The sequence below is a fragment of the Tenrec ecaudatus genome, chromosome 13 (genome assembly GCF_050624435.1).
Source record: "Tenrec ecaudatus isolate mTenEca1 chromosome 13, mTenEca1.hap1, whole genome shotgun sequence".
Classification (NCBI taxonomy): Eukaryota; Metazoa; Chordata; class Mammalia; order Afrosoricida; family Tenrecidae; genus Tenrec; species Tenrec ecaudatus.
The window spans coordinates 23,507,217-23,515,094 of NC_134542.1; the positions used below are offsets into that span (position 1 = coordinate 23,507,217).

At 43.2% G+C, this 7,878-nt stretch overlaps 1 pseudogene; it reads right to left on the reverse strand.

Annotated features, from left to right (window-relative positions):
* Nucleotides 1–1,848: 1,848 nt before the first annotated feature.
* Nucleotides 1,849–2,047, reverse strand: LOC142424647 (small vasohibin-binding protein pseudogene; annotated as a pseudogene).
* Between the last annotated feature and the right edge of the window lie 5,831 nt (nucleotides 2,048–7,878).

A 7,878-nucleotide genomic window follows, 5' to 3' on the forward strand; every position in this document is an offset into this window, starting at 1 on the left:
AAGTCATTGCTGTTAACAGCCCAACGGCACTACCACAACTCTTTTCTCTCCTCCATATTCTATTCTTATTCTCTGATTTCTGAGTATCGTGTTTCCTTTTGCTGTGGGCTCTGAGTGGTTTCTCTATTTTGCTCTCAGGTAGAGCATTAAGCATGTGGGATTGTGATTTCCAGCAATGCACTCTGAGCAGGAACTTCTCTCCCTGTGGCCTCGTGGGGCTCCTCACTGGAGGGTCATTCATTTGCATTCCAGCATCTTAGCTGAGCATCTGTGGTATCTAGAAGGGGGAGCCCCTCAAGCTCCTGTCCCTCATGAACAGTTTCACAGAATTAGTTTAACAGATTGAATAGTTTAGCAGCCAGGTCTTGAGAAAACAGGAAAGTTAAGTATTGGCAGAGTAAAGAGAGAAGATCATATTCTGGAATGTGGGATGTTTTCCCAAAAGAAATGCAGTTCCGGTGACCAAGTTAAAAAAAAAAAATAGAAGTCTGCACAGCAAGTCAGCAACAGAGTTTGGTGGGAGGGGCTGATGAAGGTGTGGAAGATGAGCCTGTTACTCTCTTAGTCCTAGTACTAGTCTTACCTGGTTCAGGAGATCTTTGACCTCTTCTTGATTTCAAATGGCATAACAAAAAATATTTTAAAGCACTCAATGGAAATAAATCTAATAAAGAATAAAGATATGTAATGGAAACTTTCTTTCTTCCATTTAATACTATCATCTCTTGAATAATGTACAGAATTGCCTACAATCAAAACTTTGCTCTTCAGCACATGGATGCAAGCAATTAAGCTCAAATGATCACTGAGTTTAAATCACATGATGTTAGGTGACCAAGGAACAAAAGGCAGCCTTCATTGAAATAGCTAAAAATCTGCCCCAGCAGGTAGAACACGTAGCTGAAACACATCCAACATGAGGGTCCAACCCAGCCTCCCTGGGTTTGTTTTTACTTAAGATATTCAGTTTTTCTGGTTTTTCCCAAGTTTGTTCTATCATGGAATTCTTCCAGGTTAACAACATAGTCCAGAATCTGTAGAAAGTGAATGCATCATGATTTACTACAAGACATAAGAAAATCATTTTTGCAGTAACCAACAAAGAAGCGGGAAGAAGACAAAGAGGAGAATGAGACACAAGAGGAAAAGAAGAAACTGGATTATTCTGAACACTGCTCCCTGCTTGTGACTGGGTTCTCTAGAGACGCTTATGGGTGGATGGATATTGGTGCTGTTAGGTGCCATCAAGCCCGTTCCAACCCACAGTGACCCTCTGCACAACAGAAGGAAATACTGCCCAGTCTTGCCCCAGCCTCACAATGGTTCTTATGTTCGCCTCCACTGTTGTAGCCACTGTACCAATCCATCCTGTGGAAGGTCTTCCTCTTTTCTGCTGCCCTTCCACTTTACCGAACATCATGTCCTTCTCCGAGGACTTATCACTCCTAACAACATATGCAAAGTACATGAGACCAGGTCTCACCATCCTTACCTCTCAGGCTGTACTTCTTTTTTTTTTTGAACATTTTATCGATAATTTATTTGCATTTTGATAAAGATACAGTTTCACAAGAAACATTCATTTTCTCAAACAATTAAAAAAAGGTTTTCAAAATCTCAATCGCCTCGGAAGAAGAAAACAAGTCTCTTCAGGGCAGATCGGGCAGTTTCAGATCGGAGGAAGCGCTGACGCAGAAGTTAGGCGGGGAAGCAAGTTCAGGTTCACCCAGCTTCAGGAGCAGCACAGACGTCTTTCTGGGAGGCTGCAGAGGAGCCAGCTCAGCTGAACATAGGCAACGAGGCTTGTAGACAGGATCCAGGTCTGGCTTGCTTGACCACGCAGGAGACTCACTCCCCAGGAGACTGCATCTGCTTACAGAACTCATCAAACTGCTGCTGCTCCAGCTCAGTCATGACTGTTGAGCGCATAGATCTCTGCTCTTTGTCTTTGTTTCAGCTCCTGCTGGGCCGATTTCTGCTTGGCCTTCTCCACCCTGCTGATGGGTTCTTTCACTTTGGACTTTTCTTTCCGGGTTGGTGGGTCCATGGCTGGGCTTCCAACACTTCTAAGGTCAGCTCTGATCTCAGGATCCAGCGTTCGGAGCCGGCCGATCCCGGGACTGGGTGGGCCGGGGCCAGGCTGTACTTCTTCCAAGACAGATTTGTTTATTCTTTTGGAAGTCCATGATACTTTCAATACTCTTTGCCAGCATCACAAATTCAAATGCATTGCTTCTTCTTTGATCTTCCTTAAAGAAATGAGTAAAACAGCGGTAGAGGCAGGCAAGTTCCAATCCTTTGGGTTAGCTGTCAGGCTGGAGGTTTCTATTGACTCACGTAGTTGCAGAGGCTGGTGGTCACAAGGTTGTCAGGTCAGATGGCAGGAAATAAGTCAGGCTTATGACTCCTCAAGTCCAAAGAGATCTATGTCAGAAGCCAAGCCAGAGGCAAGCTCCAAGCCCAATAAAAAGCAAGCTTGTCCACTTACTAGAACCAGACAGGCCCAATCCCAAGGAAACTTCCTTTACTTGAATAAATCCAAGCTATGATTTGAATAAAAGTCTTGCATTCCAGCCCCTGCCCCTCACCATCTAATTTTCTTAAAGTTGATTTATTGCAATAGCAGATCCTAATATGGAAATGATTGCATTGTATTAGGTCACCTCATGGGGGATTACTAGGTCCTAACTATGAAACCACTGAGAATCCTGGCCAACCCAAGCTGACACAAAATCTTGACTATCACCCTTACTTCAAATTTTATGAAAAGGCATAGATATAAATATACCAATATATTTCCAAAAAATATTTAGGTGCATGATTAAACTGGGAATATTTTTTTGTCTTACACTTGATTTTGGTGAGGCAAACATTTGGGAATTCACCAAGCCCAAATCCACTACCACTGAGTCAATTCTGACACACAGCAACCCTCTGGGTCAGAGAAGAACTGTACCCTAGTGTTTCTGAGACTGTAAATGTTTACAGGAGCAGAAAGTCGTGTCTTCAGCTCTGGTGGAGTGGCTGATGGGTTTGAACTTCATACCTTGAGGTTAACAACTTGACACCAAACCCACTATGGCTTCTTTTGGAAATTAATAGCACTTTTTTAAAGATTGAAAATGCAATGTGAGAAGGGTAGATTGTTGGAAAGAATCAATTTTTAAAAATCAGATAGCTCTTTAATATATTCCATTGCTTCAACCACCAGTGAAAGTCATATCTCATTCTAGGACCAAAGCGATAAAGCATTGACACTGCTCTCTGCTATCAAGTTGATTCTGACTCACAGACCCTACAGGGCAGAGCAGAGCTGCTCCAGAGAGTTTCCAAGACTATACATCTTTCTGGGCGCAGGAAAAGCCCACCTTGCCCCTTGACTAGTGGGTTCAAAACACTGACCTTGAGGCTAGCCACCCAACATGTAATGCACTATGCCTCCAGGCTCCTTTTTAAAGATGGCACGTTAATGATTGGATAGAGTCTAGGAGTTGAAAACAAATCGCTGTTACTATGATAGAAGGGGTTATCTCAGTCCAATTTCCTTTTAACCTTGCTCATGAAGCCCTGAGCTCCATAATGTGCCTGCTCCTTATTGAAGGCCGGAGTGCCATGCCTCAGAGCTCCATAAAAGAACAACCTGAGGATACTCTCTCTCCATTTCTCTCTCTGTCTCTTGTTCCCCCAGCTTTCTGTCAACTTCACGGCCCACTTGAGCGTGTCAGTGACACAGGAATTAAAGTATAGTAATGGTGCGATGTGCTTGATGTTTAAAACACGAAAAAGATGTCAGACTTTATTTTCATTAATAGAGTTGAAATAAGAGGCAAATTCTTCATTGCTGCTTCCTCCTCGCCTTATCAATATTCTCTCAGACTCAATTTATATATATATATAGATATACAAAAATCCAACTTGATGTAACAAAAATCAAAAACATTTCCACACAAACATACTCCCTTTAGGACCTTGGTTTCCACTGTTCCTCAATTCAGAAGGAAGGTTTTCTGACCCATCAGAAGCCCGTGAAGTGACCTGAGTGTAAGTGTTTCTCTCTTCCTGCCACTTCATCTCTATGTCTGCATCCCAACTGTTCCTGAGACCTAGCAGATTGTAACTTCCTCTTGACCCTGGCTCTTCTGAATTTCTTGTGAAATTCTCTAATAACTTCTTCTTGGGCTATAATCATTTCCTCTTTTATAGTCTTTCAAAATTTTTGCTTATGAAATTGCTTTGTCCACCAAATTCTAACCTGCCTACCTTTCAAAACAGAGGCTTCCCAATCTTACGTACTTTCTATTTACCTAAAGGCAAATCACTCTCCTGCTTCTAAACACTGATAATATATGGGAATGTCTTAGTGACTTAGGTTTCTATTTAGTTGGCTTGTTCAACCAGTTTTCTTTATTCTGTCACTCGATGTAGATCAGAGTCAGGCTCAGTCTAAGATATTTATTCCAACCACAGACGATTCCTAGCTTGAAGCCATCTCTCCATGGCATTCAATTCGTCTCCTTGGTTCTGAGCCAGTCTGAAAATTTCCTAATGCTCCTGTGAGTTAAAGGCATCTCAAGATCTATTTTAATGAGCTGATTCCCCTACTCCATGTTTGCTAAATTTCATGCATGCAATTTAATATCCTATTTAAGAAGACATTGTATGTGTATGAGCGAGAAGCCAGGAAACAAATGGACTGTATTAATTCTACAGCCAATAAACAAGGACAGAACTTTTTACTACAAACACAAATAACCTTAAACTCTCAAATCTGTGTTAATAAATCTGAAACTCTCATTCCCTCCGACAAGTTCGTCTTTTCCCAGTTCTTGGAAATGACTCTTTCATCACATACGTCATTCTCACAACGTCATTACCCTAATAAGAAAATGTTTTCTGCTCTGTCCTCTAATTTAGTCAGCATATTTTCCTTGCATAGTTTCTGTTTCTATATTTCCTTTTCCATTACAAGGCTCACTCTTGGACACAGGTGACGGCATTCCCCCACCCACCCACCCCACTCCTGTAACCCATGCAGAAGAACGGTCAACATACATCCCTATTTTATGAATCACAGACAAATTGAAGAGAGGTCACATGCCCCACAATGATCATGGTAGGTATTTGAAAGACTCAGTAACCATGAGTTATTAAAAGAAAAAGAGAACTATTCCTGCCACAGTCTGTCCACAGATCTGATCATTATGGACCAGTTTACTTAGGAGTCACGCCTATTTTGCAGACCACTTAGCCTTGTGATGTTTGTGAAATCTATTAACTTAAACAGGAGCCTGGTGGTGTAGGGGTTATACATTGGGCTGGGATCCACAAGGTCCACAGTTTGAAACCACCAGCACCTTTCTACTCCTGCAAGCAGTTGTAGTCTTAGACACCCACAGGGCCAAGTCTACTCTTATAAGGGTCAATCTGAGGAAGCATTGAGTCAACAGCACTGAGTTGCTTTTTAAAATTAAATTAATTGTCTACAGATGGGCTTTGGATCTACACACACACACACACACACACATACACACACACACACGCCTAATTCACATTGGGTATGATTTTGTTCTGGGTCTTGTATGCCTGATACCTGATCCCATTGACACCTCATTATCACACAGGCTGGTGTGCTTCTTCATTGTGAGCTTTCTTGCTTCTGAGATAGATGGCCACTTGTTTATCTTCAAGCCTTTAAGACCCCAGATGCTATATCTTTTGACAGCGGGGCACCATCAACTTTCTTGACCACATTTGCTTACGCACCCATTTTATCTTCAGCGATCATATCGGGAAGGTGAGCATCATGAAATGCCAGGTTATTATGACCCTCACAGATGAGTCACAAGGAGGAGACGAGCCAGTCAGGGTGCAGTATTGCACCCATGAAACAGACACCTTTTTTCTAGTTCTTCAATGCTTCTTTGCCCCCACTATCATGACCGCAATTCTACTTTACGAATTGGATTAGACCAGAGCATGCACACTGCTACAGGTAAGAGCCCACAACCCAGGGAATCCAGGGCAGATAAACCCCTCAGGACCACCAAGGAGAACAGAGATACCAGGAGGACTAGGGGAGGGTGGGGGTAGAAAAGGGACTCAATCATAAGGATCAACATATAGCCCCTTCCTAGAGGGATGAACAATGGAAAAGTGGGTGAAGGGCGACAGAGGACTATGTAAGATATGAAAATAATAATCTAGAACTTAGCAAGGGTTCGTGAGGGAGGGTGAAGGAGAGGGGAAATGAGCTGATCTCAAGGGTTCAAGTAGAAAGAACATACTTTGGAAATGAGGGCAGCATATTTACAAATGGGCTAGACACAATGGATGAATGTATGGATTGTGATGGGAGATGTAAAAGCCCCAAGAAAAGTATTTAATAAAAAATTTAACTTAGACATCACTGCCATCAAATTGATTATAATTCATAGGGGCCATATAGAACAGGGTCACGTTGCTCCTGTGGGCTTCCAAGACTAAATCTCTATGGGAATAGAAAACCTCAACTTTCTCCTGAGGACCAACGCGTGATTTCAAACTGCTGACCTTGCAGGTAGAAGCCTAACATATAACCCACTATGCCGCCAGAGCTCCAAAGAAACCCATCCGAAACCAAGATTGTATGACTTGTCATTACAGCCGTATTCTCAGCATGGCCCTCTCTTCACTGATGCTTATTCCAGTGCCCCACTAAGCCCCCCTCCAGGTTTCCGATGGTGACTGCCTCTGTTTGTGGCTTCTCAGGAGCCCCTACGGCGATTTTTATGAAATGCCACATCATCAAAGTTTCAAGTTTGACCTTCTCATCGCGCACGCTTCAAACTTGGTGTGCTCAGGCATCTTCCCATTTTCAAGTTGAAAATCAATTTCATTTAAAAAGAAAAGTCTGTGAACATAAAGGGATTTCTGAGCCTCACGGCTTTCTTCTCCACAGAAAGGGGGACGGAAGGGAGCCCTGGGTGCACCAGAGAGTGCATGAGCTGCTTTCTGCCGGCTCTGGGCTTTTTCTCACAGCAACGGAACACACCTGTTCACAAGGGCTGAGCCTCAGAAAAATGAACTAAGTCAAGTGACTCACTGCATCTGACCCCAGTACTCACGTTGCCACCATGCAAGGTGCCCCTTCGAGGACAGTGCCCCCCCTTCCTGCTGCGATAACTCCATCGAGAACGCAGAGAAGTAAGCTCTCCCACTGGGACGGATTAGGACCAAAACGGTCATCCTCCCAAGGTCAAGAGAACAAAACGTACTAACATATAACCGAGACTGTAACATGCAAATACGTTGCTGAGTGTGTTTAAATAATAGAAAAGAATAAGCGCCAAACGTATAAACATTGGTCACAGTCACTTTCTTTATGAGGACACCGCACGGAATTTTTAAATTGATCGTTCTACACATCTGCTCCACATCTGCAGCCTTTCTGTCTACAATTTTACTGCTGGTGGCGACAGGGAAATCACGCCATCGCTCTCCACTGTGAGGCCTCCCCACCGGGCATAATACTAGGAGCCAAAACGGACGAAAGAGAAGTGTTGGGGCCTGGTATGGGGGCCTGAGGCATCTACAGAACACAAACTTGAGAATTCAGGGAGAAAGAATTTAACATGTCACACGATTGAAGTCTCCTAGGCAACAATGCTATGGACGTCTTTGGGATGTATAGATGTATAGATCATACCGTTCAGAATCCAAGTTAGAAAACCCAGTTCTATGTGAATTGTAAAATGCTAGTATTCTGTCCACAGTGATCGGATGCCCACTTTGCCGTCCCTATTGTGATGGTTGCTGTCGCTGTGGGGTTGCTTTACTAAACAAACTGGGCATTGATCACTGCTAATCGGTGTATTAAGGGGCCCTGGTGACTGCTAGCTG